The sequence below is a fragment of the Schistocerca cancellata genome, chromosome 12 (genome assembly GCF_023864275.1).
Source record: "Schistocerca cancellata isolate TAMUIC-IGC-003103 chromosome 12, iqSchCanc2.1, whole genome shotgun sequence".
In the NCBI taxonomy this organism is placed as follows: domain Eukaryota; kingdom Metazoa; phylum Arthropoda; class Insecta; order Orthoptera; family Acrididae; genus Schistocerca; species Schistocerca cancellata.
In genome coordinates this window covers 99,626,147-99,643,236 of record NC_064637.1, presented here as the reverse complement: position 1 = coordinate 99,643,236, position 17,090 = coordinate 99,626,147, and the positions used below count along the sequence as shown (strand labels likewise).

At 44.3% G+C, this 17,090-nt stretch overlaps 2 pseudogenes; one reads left to right on the top strand and one right to left on the bottom strand.

Annotated features, from left to right (window-relative positions):
- The first annotated feature begins 2,060 nt into the window (after nucleotides 1-2,060).
- LOC126109927 (5S ribosomal RNA) lies at nucleotides 2,061-2,177 on the top strand (annotated as a pseudogene).
- Nucleotides 2,178-4,192: 2,015 nt separating this feature from the next.
- LOC126110027 (5S ribosomal RNA) lies at nucleotides 4,193-4,310 on the bottom strand (annotated as a pseudogene).
- Nucleotides 4,311-17,090: the final 12,780 nt, after the last annotated feature.

Below are 17,090 nucleotides of genomic sequence, written 5' to 3'. Positions count from 1 at the left end.
CAAAAAAGATCAAAAGTTACATACGTATATATATATTATATACCGTAAATTAAGGAAAAACGTACCTAAAAACAAGCCTGTATTAGAGCGTTAAGTTGTGGCAAAATTTCGAAGCAGTTGGTGAACACGTTTTGGAGATTAAGGATTCTGAACATACCAACATTTACATTTGAGCCTATTGCTTAACTGAATGGCAAATGAATAAAATAATCTGCGAATTTGTTGATTAACTAACAGATAAACTTGGTCACCAGCCTATAATCCTGCCATTCCCCGGATGTTCATTTTACCAATTTTGTAATAGCTACGAAAAAAACAAAAGGCACTGTGTTTCTAATGTAATAATCCGAATAATTTCAGTGTATTGGGCGTAGCTGCTTCACGTGTCTACAAACCGATTTTTCAAACACCACTACGGCAACGCTTCTTCATACACTATTGGCCATTAAAATGGCTACACCACGAAGATGACGTGCTACAGAGGCGAAAATAAACCGACAGGAAGAAGATTAGCTTTTCAGAGCATTCAGCCAAGGTTGGCGCCGGTTAACTTAAACCTAACTAACCTAAGGACATCACACACATCCATGCCCGAGGCGGGATTCGAACCTGCGACCGTAGCGCTTGAGCAGTTCCAGACTGAAGCGTCTAGAACCGCTCGGCAAGATCACCTATAGAACTGAAACGTAGTAAAACTAAGTATATACCATCTAAAGTTTTATTGCAAGTAGAAAAAATAATTTTATATAAATTAAGAATTTACCTAAGTAGTTGCGTCAGCAACCTGTCTTTGAGATGTCACTGGACGCCCCAGGATAAAGGAACAACGAAACGAGCATGGGGACGATGCAGGCTATTTATCACAAGTCATTTGTTACTTCACAAGAATCCAACAGTCTTTTACTGCACAGATATAATGAAACACAAATGATAACACCTGTTTGCAGTGAACGTAATTAAGAAGGCGCAACTAATGAGTGACAATAATTACAGCCAGCAACAGGTTTATAATGTTAACAGAAGCTCAAATTTCAGCAGAAAGTTAGATAAAATAATTAAGGAAAATTCATCCACTACCTTAAGTGTCTCGTTTCCTAATCTCATTTCCTCATCATCTCATTTAATTGGATTACACTCGATTATCCGTGTTTGCTTTTTTTGATGTCATCTTATAGTCTCTTTTCAAGACACTCCATTCTGTTCAACTGCTCCTTCAAGTTCTCTGCTGCCTCTGGCAGACTTACAATGTCATTGGCAAACCTAAAAGTTTTTATTTCTTCTCCATGGACTTTACTCACTACTCTAAAATTTATTTACTTTCCTTTACTGCTTGCTCAGTGTACAGAGTGAATAACGTAGAGGATATGCTACAACCCTGTCTCCCTTTCTTTAAAACCACTGCTTCCGTCTCACGTCCCTCTATTCTTATAACTGCCGTCCGGTTTCTGTACAAGTTGTAAATATCCATTCGCTGCCTGTATTTTACCCTTGATGCCTTCAGGATTTCGAAGTGTGTATCCCAATTAAAACTGCCAAAAACTTTCTCTAAGTTTACATGTACTTTAAACGTAGGTCGGCCTTTCCTTAACTTTTCTTTAAGGTAGCTCGTAGGGTTAGGATTGTCTCGCGTGTTCCTACTTTTCTCCGAAATCCAAACTGACCTCCACCGAGGTCGGCTACCACCAATACTTCCTTTTTTCGGTATAGAATTCGTGACAGTACTTTGTAAACATGACTTGTTAAACTGATAATTTTGTAATTGTCACACCTGCCAGCACGCTCTATCTTTGGACCGTCTATAATTTTAGTAAGACCCCTCTTGTTAAACATGTGACATCTCCACCATCCCTTTTCTGCTTCCTTTCCACTCCCCCAATGACCCTCACTCCCTTTCCCCCTACCACCCTCTCTTGACCTACAACATATAAATGTTTAAAACATTGGATCCAGTTGCAAAATACTTGTTTCTGAATATTGAAGACAGATTGTTGACCCAGCTATTTAGGTAAAATCCTTTTTTTCTACTTATTTTAAATATTATGTGGTATGAATTTAGCTTTGGCAACGGCCTTGCCGCAGTGGATACACCGGTTCCCGTGAGATCACCGAAGTTAAGCGCTGTTGGGCGTGGCAAGCACTTGGATGGGTAACCATCCAGCCGCCATGCGCTGTTGCCATTTTTCGGTGTGCACTCAGCCTCGTGATGCCAATTGAGGAGCTACTCGACCGAATAGTAGCGGCTTCGGTCAAGAATACCATAACAACGACCGGGAGAGCGACGTGGTAACCACATGCCCCTCCTATCCGCATCCTCAGCTGAGGATGACACGGCGGTCGGATGGTCCCAGTAGGCCACTCGTGGCCTGACGACGGAGTGCTTTTTTTTATATATTTAGCTTTACTTTGTTTTGTATCTGAAGATGACCCTGAGTAATCGAAACATATAATATAATTAAAGATGTGCAACTGAGATTGAAGAATAAATGAGAATTATCTTCAGCAATTACTTTTTAAAAAATTTTTTACATCTAAATTATTTTACCAAGAACAACTCTGACGCCAACATATACCTACGACCAGCATAACCACTATCTTGTGGCAACTACACTCAATTGCTAAACCTATTTAAAGTCGCATTAACTTTCATCATTCCTGTAAATGTCTTTAAAAATATTGTTATATCACTGTGTTTTATTTATTTTACAATAGTAGGCTCCAACATGAATGTTACTAAAACTAAACTAAACCGAACCCCGTGCGAATAGGCCTTGATAGGCCCAACGGTACCGACCGACCGCCGTGTCATCCTCAAGCCACACGCGTCACTGGATGCGGAAATGAAGGTTCATGTGGTCAGCACACCGCTCTCGCAGCCGTATGTCAGTTTACGAGACCGGAGCCGCTACTTCTCAATCAAGTAGCTTCTCACAAGGGAACCTCCCCATCGCACCCCCCTCAGATTTAGTTGTAAGTTGGCACAGTGGAGGAGGAGGAGGAGATTTAGTGTTTAACGTCCCGTCGACAACGAGGTCATTAGAGACGGAGCGCAAGCTCGGGTTAGGGAAGGATGGGGAAGGAAATCGGCCGTGCCCTTTCAAAGGATCCATCCCGGCATTTGCCTGAAGCGATTTAGGGAAATCACGGAAAACCTAAATGAGGATGGCCGGAGACGGGATTGAACCGTCGTCCTCCCGAATGCGAGTCCAGTGTGCTAACCACTGCGCCACCTCGCTCGGTGTTGGCACAGTGGATAGGCCTCGAAAAACTGAACACAGATCGGTCGAGAAAACAGGAAGAAGTTGTGTGGAACTATGAAAAAATAAGCAAAATATACAAACTGAGTAGTCCATGCGCAAGATAGGCAGTTTCAAGGACAGTGTGAGGGTCAGGAGCGCCGTGGTCCCGTGGTTGGCGTGACCAGCTGCGGATCGAGATGTCGTTGGTTCGAGTCTTCCCTCGAGTGAAAACTTTAACTTTTTATTTTCAGTTTATGTGACAAACTCTTATGTTTTCATCACTTTTTTGGGAGTGATTGTCACATTCAGAAGAAAACCTAAATCGGGCAAGGTAGAAGAATCTTTTTACCCATTCGCCAAGTGTACTAGTTAGGTGGGTCGACAACATATTCCTGTCATGTGACGCACATGCTGTCACCAGTGTCGTATAGAATATATCAGACGTGTTTTCCTGAGGAGGAATCGGTTGACGTACGACCTTGCGATCAAATGTTTTTGGTTCCCATTGGAGAAGCACGTCCTTTCGTCTACTGATCGCACGGTTTTGCGGTGCGATCGCAAACCATAGACACTAAACTTATTACAGTGAACAGAGACGTCAATGAACGAACAGACAGATCATAACTTCGCAAGAATAAAGAAAGTAAAATTTTCACTAGAGGGAAGATATGAACTAAAGACTTCTCATTCCGCAGCTGCACACTCTAACCACGTGACCACGGCGCTCCTGACCTCACATTGTCGTTAATATTGAATATCTTGCGCATGGACTACTCAGTTTGTATATTTTGTTTATTTTTTCATAGTTCCACACCACTTCTTCCTGTTTTCTCGATTGATCTGTGTTCAGTTTTTCAAGGCCTATCCACTGTGCCAACTTACAACTAAATCTGAGGGGGGTGCGATGGGGAGGTTCCCTTGTCACTTTGCCTCACAAGGGCTGAGTGCATTCCGCTTACCAACAGCGCTCGGAAGACCGGATGGTCATCCATCTACCTGCTAGCCCAGTCCGACAGCGCTTAACTTCGGTGATCTGACGGGAACCTGTGTTACCACTGCGGCAAGACCGTTGGCAACCATAAACGTTACTAACATATAAAATTATGTCATGTACTGTAAGCGAAAGGAGACAATAAACTTCAGTTTCTGTGTACACCATAGCACGAGTCACACTTGTTGGCATCAGCAGCGTCCCCTTTTTTTATTTTTAGGTTTCCGTAGATCAGTCGGTAAAAAGGAACCCTTATAAATCCACTTACTCGTTCGCATCTCTGTCTTTCTGTACGACTGTTAAAACACATCTTTTCTGCAACAGGTAGATGTATTGAGTACAAATTTATGTCGCATACGATTGTCTACTGTCCTTTAGACCCGGCCGCGGTGGTCTCGCGGTTCTAGGCGCGCAGTCCGGAACCGCGCGACCGCTACGGTCGCAGGTTCGAATCCTGCCTCGGGCATGGATGTGTGTGATGTCCTTAGGTTACTTAGGTTTAAGTAGTTCTAAGTTCTGGGGGACCGATGACCACAGCTGTTAAGTCCCATAGCGCTCAGAGCCATTTGTCCTTTAGACTAATTAATTAAAAACCTTAAACTAAATTCAATACTCCGCCCGATCAGGTCTCGGAAGGCCCTAACGGTACCGACCGACCGCCGTGTCATCCTCGACCTATAGGCGTCACTGGACGCAGATATGGAGGGGCGTGAGGTCAGCACCCCACACTCCCGTTCGATGCGTTTTCGTGACAGGAGCCACTACTTCCCAGGTAAGTAGCTCCTCAGTTGGCTTCACAGAGGCTGAGTGCACCCCGCTTGCCAACAGCGTTCGGCTGACCAGACGGTCACCCATCCAAGTGCTATCCAAGCCCGACGGCGCTTAACAATTAATGGAAGTCAGATTCAATTGGCTCTAAGCACTATAGGACATAACATCTGAGGTCATGAGTCCCCTATACCTAGAACTACTTAAGCCTGACTAACCAAAGGACATCACACACATCCGTGCCCGAGGCACGATTAGAAACTGCGGCTGTAGCAGCAGCGCGGTTCCCTACTGAAGAATGGAAGTCTTCCTCCAAACATCCTGTGAAAAAGAGGTGGTTCTTGCTTCCAGTACACGTTAGGTAAAGCTGGTGATAGTTTCTAAAAGTCTAAGCTTGTACGAGAATTTGAGCCACGCAAAGAAAGCTGATAACGTAAATACGCTGTCAGCAAAAATGCAATCAATATCATTTCACTGACATGTGATATGACAAATAGTTCAACATTGTAGGAATATTCGATAATAAATTTAGACCAAACGAAACACACACTTCACAGTAGGAGATGCCCAAACAAAATGTATTGTGCTCCCCTCTGACGGCTACGCAAACTTGTATTCTAGCCCTCAGCGCTCGCAAAGGTGCCGAACGCCAAACTGCTATATAGTGTGTGTCACACGTGTTCAGTTTAGGAGTGATCTGATGATCTTGTTGGCCGAAACATTTGTTGTACCCTACGTTCAGTCGCAGCTGCCGAATTTCGTCGTCCATTATCCTGCTGAAAAAGCACATCGCCTTCCTTTACAAGAAATGACACTAGCAGTGGGGTAACAGCCCTGTAATGTAGCGAGTACTGGTCACTTCACCCTGCATAAACGCCGAATATGACCGAGAGCTGTAACTGATGGCCGCCCACACCATGAAGCCTGGGCTGAGACCTGCGTGAGACCTGCGCTCTGGAATAGACAGCCCACCAGATCTAAGCTGTATACGTGTACGTCCACCACTCGCATATAGGCAGGACCTACTATCATCACTGATCAAATCCAAGCGTCATTCCACTCTAGTCGCCCGCATCTCGTGGTCGTGCGGTAGCGTTCTCGCTTCCCACGCCCGGGTTCCCGGGTTCGATTCCCGGCGGGGTCAGGGATTTTCACTGCCTCGTGATGGCTGGGTGTTGTGTGCTGTCCTTAGGTTAGTTAGGTTTAAGTAGTTCTAAGTTCTAGGGGACTGATGACCATAGATGTTAAGTCCCATAGTGCTCAGAGCCATTTGAACCACTCTAGTCGACTTATTCACAACACCGGAGTTGCCGCACGTAGCAGTATCGTCGTGCCAGTAGTAGCTTGACCAAATGCACATATTGTGTTATTACTACTATTATTTATTATTTATTTATTTATGTCATTAATACTGCAAAGTAATCGACCACCTTGAAATATAAGGTGGGTCGTATGCTTCTAAATCTAACAGCAAAGACTTTTTATTGTTATAATCTTTTTGGTATGCAGTTGTTAATGCTGCATAAAGAAGATAATATACAGGGTGAGTCACCTAACGTTACCGCTGGATATATTTCGTAAACCACATCAAATACTGACGAACCGATTCCACAGACCGAACGTGAGGAGAGGGGCTAGAGTAATTGTTTAATACAAACCATACAAAAATGCACGGAAGTATGTTTTTTAACACAAACCTACCGTTTTTTAAATGGAACCACGTTAGTTTTGTTAGCACATCTCAACATATAAACAAATACGTAATCAGTGCCGTTTGTTGCATTGTAAAATGTTAATTACATCCGGAGATATTGTAACCTAAAGTTGACGCTTGAAACCTCCGACGTTCAGTTGCGTGTTGTAACAAACACGGGCCACGATCGGCGAGCAGCATCTGCAGGGACATGTTTACGATGACGACCGTGTTTACGAGTGTGGCTGTAGTGCACTGTTGTGGTTTGGTCTAGCTGTCGCAGTCTCCGCATGTAGCGCTTGCTGCTATTGTTATTCTGCATTCGTCTCCGCACGCAGACCAACTGTAGTACACCGTGTTACCAGACGTCTGTGATAGTGTAGTCTTGTAGGAACTGTGACCATGGTGTATTCGAACTCTCAAAAGGCGGATATGATACTCGTCTATGGCGAGTGTCGACGAAATGCAGCTGAAGCCTGCAGGGTGTATGCAGAACGGTACCCGGACAGAGAGCATCCAACGTGCCGCACATTGCAAAACATCTACCGCCAACTGTATGCAACAGGTATGGTCGTAGCACGCAAACGGGTCCGTAACAGGCCCGTCACAGGAGAAGCGGGTGCAGTTGGTGTGTTAGCTGCTGTTGCCATGAGCTCACACATGAGTACATGGGACATTGTGAGAGCCGGTGGACTGAGTCAAAGTAGTGTCATGCGCATACTGCATCGTCACCGCATTCACCCGTTTCATGTGTCGCTACATCAGCAATTACATGGTGATGACTTTAATCATCGAGTGCAATTCTGTCAATGGGCATTAACAGAGAATGCGTTGCAGTTCTACCTGTTTACCGATGAAGCGGGTTTCACAAACCACGGGGCAGTGAATCTACGGAACATGCATTACTGGTCCGTGGACAATCCTCGCTGGCTCAGACAGGTAGATCGACAGCGACCGTGGACTTCATTGCAGGAGCCCAAACAGCAGCAACATACATCGCGTTTCTACAGAATGATTTGCCAACGTTGCTCGAAAATGTCCCACTGGAAACGCGTCGACGTATGTGGTATGAGCATTATGCTGCACCTGCACATGCCGCAATTAACACTAGGCTGACCCTTGACAGGATGTTCGACGGGCGTTTCATAGGACGTGGAGGACGCATAAATTAGCCAGCCCATTCTCCTGATCTTACACCTCTGGACTTCTTTCTGTGGGGTACGTTAAAGGAGAATGTGTACCGTGATGTGCCTACAACCCCAGAGGATATGAAACAACGTATTGTGGGAGCCTGCGGCGACATTACACCAGATGTACTGCGGCGTATACGACATTCATTACGCCAGAGATTGCAATTGTGTGCAGCAAATGATGGCCACCACATTGAACATCTATTGGCCTGACATGTCGGGACACACTCTATTCCACTCCGTAATTGAAAACGGAAACCACGTGTGTACGTGTACCTCATCCCTCATGGTAATGTACGTGTGCCTCAGTGAAAAAGACCAATAAAAAGGTGTTAGCATGTGGATGTAATGTGCTGTTCCAGTCTCTTCTTTACCTAAGGTCCATCAACGTTCCCTTTGGATCCCTACGTAATTCGGTGCTCTCCGATACACACGATCGAACAGCGGAGGAGTGGTACTCAAGCATCAACTTTAGGTTACAATATCTCCGGATGTAATTAACATTTTACAATGCAACAAACGGCACTGACTACGTATCTGTTTATATATACAGATGTGATAACAAAACTAACGGGGTTCCATTTATATAAACGTAGGTTTGTGTTAAAAAACATACTTCCGTGCATTTTTTTATGGTTTGTATTAACCAATTACACTAGCCCCTCTCCTCACGTTCGGTCTGTGGAATCGATTCGTCAGTATTTGATGTGGTTTACGAAATATATCCAGCGGTAATGTTAGGTGAGTCACCCTGTATAAAAGTATGAAGGACACAATATATCAAAATTTCTCTAAGGGTACGGAGATTTGAATGCTTAACTATTGTTAAAATGGATAGAATTGGAAGGAAAATCAGCATTGGACTATTTTGTTGTTTTATTGTCTGCGAAATCGATTTTTGGGCGCTTAGTGACGATCCTCAGTGCTGTAATATACAATTAAAATTGGCAGGCACTGGTATCAAGCTATAACCACAAGCTTAGAGCGATCACATAAACTGACCTCATTGGAATGTCATTACGTATGTCTATAAATCCGAGCACCACCACTCCATTGTTAGATCACACAAATTATTCAAGGAAAACGTACAAAAGTGGTCTTCAAACGAGCTTTTCTTAAATAACTGTAAATCTGTGGCCTCCAGCGAATACGTATCCCAGTACAAAATTTAACTACACTAAATTTCCTACAAAAAAGATCTTTTCACTTTTTTCTGTACGATTAATAGTTCGTGCATAACGAGCGACAGAATACGAAAATCTTGTGCATGGTATTTGAAGGTGCTGCGGGCTGCATAGAACCTAGCGGTAGGGGCAGCTGAAACATCGTGCTGAGATGTAAATGTTCCAACTTACGAATCCGTCTCTCAGAAGCAATCTGCGGAATATCGTGAAGCGTAAAAACAAAATGAATGTAGCACCTATTCGAATTTCTACATAAACCTCGCTGGTGCCGGAAACGTTACGTAATAAGTAGGGATCGCGGCATTTCGCACGGAGACGTGGGACGCGGATTGGGAGCACCGGTTACTGCGCTGTTAAAACGGAACGGGCCGCGGTCGGCGACCGGCGTTCGACTCGAGGTCCACCAGAAAACAGCGGGGATTATTTCCCTGGCGAGAGAGAACCGGAGGACTAAATCAAACTTTTAAGACAAAGGAAATTAGATACCGGCCGAGGGAGAAAGAAATGGGCCCGACCGCGCGGCCTGCTAAGGATGCCAGCGATAAAGAAAATAAAAGGGGGTAAAAGATTTTTGTCAAGGGAGGAAAGCGGAAGGCGGAGGGGAAGAAAAAAGATCGCCTATTAATTTCTGTGTGGGTTTTTATTTCCCCCCTTTGCTCCTCGCAGCCGCAAGCCTATTCCGGCTCCTTCCCACTCGCGTTCTTTTCTTTTTAGGACTAATAATTCGTGCGGCGCCGTTCATTTAGTACTGGGTGGGGCCGCAGGGAATGGGGGAGGGGTTTAGAGTGAGGGAGGTGGCGGTGGGAGGGGGGAGGGGGGGAGGCAACTAAGTGGTTGGACGTGGACGGCGCCTTTCGAAACCGCAGGCCGGGATCCGGGTTCTGTCGCAGTGCCTCGAGTGCGAAGATGTGGCTTTGTTTTTCCCATTTAGCACGTGGAAAGGGACACGTGGAATGTCCGTGGCGACCGGCTAATGCGCAGCAAGGTGCAACCGGCGAGGTTTTTCTCGTCGGAACGCCTGGCAAGTTTACCAGCAGACGCACGTAAGCAACCATTTTGCCTATGTTAAATTTGTTAAGACAATGTAGCACCAAATTCCGGTCGGAGCTCATCTATCGCTATGCAAACCATCACACGTGGTACTATTATCAATACATACTTATAAAAATTTAAATTTAATTTTATCCATATTTTGAAGCTGTCAACTTTACTTTATTCAGTACACTTTGAAACAGCCCCTTAGGAAAATTAAGAATGACAGCGCTGGTAAACCTCTACGTTATTTGATTTTTAAACAGCTGAGCAAAACTGAACTTACTCAGACATTTCTCACTTTAATTATCCTGATCATCACTAAACTGACACACAATATTTTTAGCGCAACGCAGTATAACTTTCAATAATCCCTAAAAAAGAATGGCCCTGCCCAACAAGAACCTATACCTTTCATGAATCACTTACCTCACAAAAATTTTCCTTGCTCGAACTACTGTAATACAGCGAGCGCCAATACTGCCAGTTAAAACGAAGATTCTAACTACTGAAGGCATAAACAACTGATAGCCATAGTTAGCAAATGAAAGATTTTGATAGAGAACAAACAATTTACCTTAATAGTGTTCAAAAGTCATTATATATATATATATATATATATATATATATATATATATATATATATATATATTCATTTACGGAGTGGAATAGAGTGTGTCCCGACATGTCAGGCCAATGGATGTTCAATGTGGTGGACGTCATTTGCTGCACACAATTGCAATCTCTGGCGTAATGAATGTCGTACACGCCGCAGTACTGCCGCAGAAACCACGTGTGTACGTGTACCTCACCCCTCATGGTAATGTACATGTGCGTCAGTGAAAAAGACCAATAAAAAGGTGTTAGCATGTGGACGTAATGTGCTGATCCAGTCTCTTCTGTACCTAAGGTCCATCACCGTTCCCTTTGGATCCCTACGTAATTCGGTGCTCTCCGATACACACGATCGAACAGCGGAGGAGTGGTACTCAAGCGTCAACAATATCTCCGGATGTAATTAACATTTTACAATGCAACAAACGGCACTGATTACGTATTTGTTTATATGTTCAGATGTGCTAACTAAACTAACTGGGTTCCGTTTAAGAAAACGTGGGTTTGTGTTAAAAAACATACTTCCATGCATTTTTTTATGGTTTCTATTAACCAATTACACTAGCCCCTCTCCTCACGTTCGGTCTGTGGAATCGATTCGTCAGTATTTGATGTGGTTTACGAAATATATCCAAGCGGTAACGTTAGGTGACTCACCCTATATATATATATATATATATATATATATATATATATATATATATATATATATATATATATATCAGTTCATGACATCCAGTCTTACAAATTTTCTTTATTTGACGGACACACGTCCAGATCGTCCACTCTCAAAACTCCGCCATCTCTCTCCCCACATCCACCACTGCTGGCGGCTCACCTCGAACTGCGCAACGCTACGGGCTGTTCACCCCCAACTGCCCAACACTACAACAGAGAATATACCAACAATGCAAACCAGCCACAGACTGCACACATCACAGTCAGTGATTTTCATACAGAGCGCTACGTGGCGTTATCAACATAAAAACCTGTTTACAGCCTACTTACATAGCGCCCTTGATCTGGACGTGTGTTCGTCAGAAAAAGGAAATTTGTAAGACTGGATGTCATATATATAATGACTTTTGAAAACTATTAAGGCAAATACATTGTTTGTTCTTCATCAAAATCTTTCATTTGCTAACTAGGCCTATCGTTAGCTAGTGCCTTCAGTATTTGGAATCTTGTATTTAGCTGGCAGTATTGGCGTTCGCTGTATTGCAGTAGGCCGGGCGGAGTGGCCGGGCGGTTCTAGGAACTACAGTCTGGAACCGCGCGACCGCTACGGTCGCAGGTTCGAATCCTGCCTCGGGCATGGATATGTGTGATACCCTTAGGTTAGTCGGGCTTAAGTAGTTCTAAGTTCTAGGGGAATGATGACCTCAGAAGTTAAGCCCCATACTGCTCAGAGCCATTTGAACCATTTTTTGTATTGCAGTAGTTCGAGTAACGAAGGTATTTATTGTTAGGCTGGGTTATTCTGTTGTAGGGATTATTGAAAGTCAGATTGCGTTGCGCTAAAAATATTGTGCGTCAGTTTAGTGTTGATCAGAATAAGTAAAGAGAGAAATGTCTGAGTAACTTCAGTTTTGCTCAGCTGTTTGAAAATCAAATAACGTAATAGGTATACCAGCACAGTCATTCTTAATTTTTCTAAGGGGGTGTTTCAACTTCAGTCACAATTTTATCGCGTTTTATTAAATTACACGACGCGTTTCGGACCCCGTGGGCCCATCTTCAGGTGCAGTACATAATTCACTGAGATCGTCTGGGTCCTCCTTTTGCCCAGCGTAGTGTGGCAGCTCGACGTGGCATCGACTCAACAAGTCGCTGGAAGTCCGCTGCAGAAATATTGAGTGACAATATCTCTGTAGCCATCCATAATTGCGAAAGTATTGCCGGTGCAGGATTTGGATAACGAACAGACCACTCGATTATGGCCCATAAATTTTCTATAGGGGTTTATGTCGGGCGATCTGGGAAGCCAACTCATTCGTTCGAATCGCCTAGAATGTACTTCAAAGCAACGGCGAACAATTGTCGCCCGATGAGATGACGCATTGTCATCCATAAAAATTCCCGTCTCTTTAGTATTGAATAGCGACGAAATTTCTGTGTTAAATCGACCATGTAAGGGAGCGAGGGTTAAAGTAAACTCGCAGTGGTGCATCGAGAAAAAGCTACATAACTCCCAGGAGAAGTTTCATCCTTTGTCTATAGGCGCTTTACTCGCTCGGGCAAGGTCATAGATCCTTTCGTGTTGAATAACGACGCATTTCCTGTGTTAAATCGTCAATGTGAAGGAGCGAGCGTTACAGTAAAATCCATGCATGGCTGCAAATAGTCTCCAAGCAGCCGAATATAACCTTTTGCAGTCAATGATAGACCAACCGTGCCACTCCACTCCATGTAAACAGAGCCCACACCATTATGGAGCCATGACCATCTTGCACAGCGCCTTACAACATGCAACATGGTTGCATGACTTGGGTATCCGCAGCTCGTGGTCGTGCGATAGCGTTCTCGCTTCCCACGCCCGGGTTCCCGGGTTCGATTCCCGGCGGGGTCAGGGATTTTCTCTGTCTCGTGATGACTGGGTGTTGTGTGCTGTCCTTAGGTTAGTTAGGTTTATGTAGTTCTAAGTTCTAGGGGACTGATGACCATATATGTTAAGTCCCATAGTGCTCAGATCCATTTGAACCATTGTTTTGCATGACTTAGTGGGGTCTGCGCCATTCTCGAAACCTAGCAACAGCTTTTACCAACTGAAATCGGGATTCATCTGACCACACCAAGGTTTTCTAGACGTCTATGGTAGAACCGATGTGGTCACGAGCCCAGGAGAGGCAATGCAGGTGATGATGTGCTTTTAGCAAAGGCACTCACGTTGTTCGTCTGCTGCCACAGCCATCAATACCAAATGTCGCCACACTTTCTACACCTACATCTACATCCATACTCCGCAAGCCACCTGACGGTGTGTGGCGGAGGGTACTTTGAGTACCTCTATCGGTTCTCCCTTTTATTACAGTCTCGTATTGTTCGTGGAAAGAAAGATTGTCGGTATGCCTCTGTGTGGGCTCTAATCTCCCTGATTTTATCTTCATGGTCTCTTCGCGAGATGTACGTAGGAGGGAGGAATATACTGCTTGACGCCTCGGTGAAGGCATGTTCTCGAAACTTCAACAAAAGCCCGTACCGAGCTACTAAGCGTCTCTCCTGCAGAGTCTTCCACTGGAGTTTATCTATCATCTCCGTAACGCTTTCGCGATGACTAAATGATGCTGTAACGAAGCGCTCTGCTCTCCTTTGGATCTTCTCTATCAACCCTATCTGGTACGAATCCCACACCGGTGAACAGTATTCAAGCAGTGGGCGAACAAGTGTACTGTAACCCACTTCCTTTGGTTTCGGATTGCATTTGCTTAGGATTCTTCCAATGAATCTCAGTCTGGCATGTGCTGTACCGACCATCAACTGTATATGATCATTCCATTTTAAATCACTCCTAATGACTACTCCCAGATAATTTATGCAATTAACTGCTTCCAGTTGCTGACCTGCCATATTGTAGCTAAATAATAAAGGATCTTTCTTTCTATGTAGTCACAGCAAATTACACTTGCCTACATTGAGATTCAATTGCCAATCCCTGCACCATGCGTCAATTCGTTGCAGATCCTCCTGCATTGCAGTACAATTTTCCATTGTTACTGTGGTGTCACCGCCAGACACCACACTTGCTAGGTGGTAGCTTTAAATCGGCCGCGGTCCATTAGTACATGTCGGACCCGCGTGTCGCCACTGTCAGTGATCGCAGACCGAGCGCCATGACACGGCAGGTCTAGAGAGACGTACTAGCACTCGCCCCAGTTGTACGACGACTTTGCTAGCGACTACACTGACGATGCCTTTCTCTCATTTGCCGAGAGACCTTTAGAATAGCCTTCAGCTAAGTCCATGGCTACGACCTAGCAAGGCGCCATTAACCATTTCTAGAGAGAGTCTCACTTGTATCATCAAGAAAGCTGTTTACAAATGATGGATTAAAGTTAAGTATTCCAGCAGCTACGTCCTTTTCTTTATAGCATTCATTACGTATCCTGTTTCAGACCTAAGCAAACCTGCGTGAGTTGATGCGTGCATTTCGGCCTCTTCTTGCAACACAGTGTTGGCTCTTCTGCCAACATTACAGTTACAACCTCTCGATATACCACAGCATCATACGCAAAAAGCCTCAGTGAAATTCCGATGTTATCCACAAGGTCATTTTTATATATTGTGAATAGCAATTGTCCTACGACACTCCCCTGCGGCGCACCTGAAATCATCCTAACTTCGGAAGATTTCTCTCCATTGAGAATGACATGCTGCGTTCTGTTATCTAGGAACTCTTCAATCAAATCACACAAATTGGTCTGATAGTCCATATGCTCTCACTTTGTTCATTAAACGACTGTGGGGAACTGTATCAAACGCCTTGCGGAAGTCAAGAAACACGGCATCTACCTGGGAACCCGTGTCTATGGCCCTCTGAGTCTCGTGGACGAATAGCACGAGCTGGGTTTCACGCGATCGTCTTTTTCGAAACCCTTTCTGATTCCTACAGAATAGATTTCTAGACTCGAGAAAAGTCATTATACTCGAACACAGTACGTGTTCCAAAATTCTACAACTGATCGACGTTAGAGATATAGGTCTATGGTTCTGCACATCTGTGTCACGTCCCTGCTTGAAAACTGGGATGACCTGTGTCCTTTTCCAATCCTTGGCAACGATACGCTCTTCTAAAGACGTACGGTACACCGCTGCAAGAAGGGGGGCAAGTTCCTTCGCGTACTCTGTGTACAATCGAACTGGTATCCCATCAGGTCCAGCGGCCTTTCCTCTTTTGCGATTTTAATTGTTTCTCTATCCCTCTTTCGTCTATTTCGATATCTACCATTTTTTCATCTGTGCGACAATCTAGAGAGGGAACTACAGCCGGCCGAAGTGGCCGTGCGGTTCTAGGCTCTGCAGTCTGGAACCGCGTGACTGCTACGGTCGCAGGTTCGAATCCTGCCTCGGGCATGGATGTGTGTGATGTCCTTAGGTTAGTTAGGTTTAACTAGTTCTAAGTTCTAGGGGACTAATGACCTCAGCAGCTGAGTCCCATAGTGCTCAGAGCCATTTGAACCATTTGAGGGAACTACAGTGCAGTCTTCCTCTGTGAAACACTTTCTAACGGATACGCTCGTCGTACGACCCACTTTGCTTTCTGCGCTTATTTCACGCAGAGTTGCTTGTCTATAAGTGCTGACAATAGTACGCAAACGCCGCGGATCGCGGTCTTTAACTGCAGCCGCGGGCCACTGCGTTGTCCGTGGTGGGAAGTAATGCCTGAAATTTAGTATTCTCGACACACGCTTGACACTGGAGGTCTGGGAATGTTTAATCCCATAACGATTTCTGAGATGGAATGTCCCATGCCTCTACCTTCAACTACCATTCCGCATTCAATCTCTGTTATTTCCCGTCGTGCAGGCATAATCACGTCGGAACCTTTTTTTGCGAATCCCGTCAGTACAAATGACGGTTCTGCCAACGCACTGCCGTTTCATACATTGTGTATGCACTGTTACCGCCATCTGTATGTGTCCATATTGTACTCCCTTGTCTTTTGTCACATCAGTGAGCATTTGATCCTTAGTGAGGTGAAATGCATTTTCCTGTTATGAGGCAATTACATGTTAGGTTCCGTATATCGTGATTCTAGATAGCAAATACGTGAGAAACGGTGGAAAAAAAAATAGTGAAAAACCTACCTTACAAACAAGCAAAGATAATTTTTAACCTTTGAGGTCAGCATACGTTGGTTTTATTCATACTCTCGTCGCACATCAAGCTCTCAGAGATCACATTTGTTTAAAACTGTTTAAAAAGACTTCACAGATATAGTTGAAATGACATGTACAAAGATGAAATTTATCACATAGTGTTGTCATACGTGTGTCTACAACCTGCGATCGTACATTCATTGTGAATATTGCCATACAGGCGGGAGATCCAGGTCCGAATTCCAGGCCAGCACAAAGGTTCTCATTTTATTATAGAGCTGACTGTTGTTCATATTCGCAACTGCAAATACATTTCATGTGTTTCTAAACCCATATCACTGATCCCAATTTGCAGTAAGATTTTGAGCACATACTGAACTCGAACATTATGATTCATCTTGAAGAAAATGACTTATTGATACAAAAATGACTTATTGATACATTACCAACACGGATTCAGTTCTTGTGCAACACAGCTAGTTCTTTATTCCTGTGAAGTAATGAGTGCTGTCGACAAGGGATCTCAGATCGATTCCATATTCCTAGATTTCCAGAAGGTTTTTCA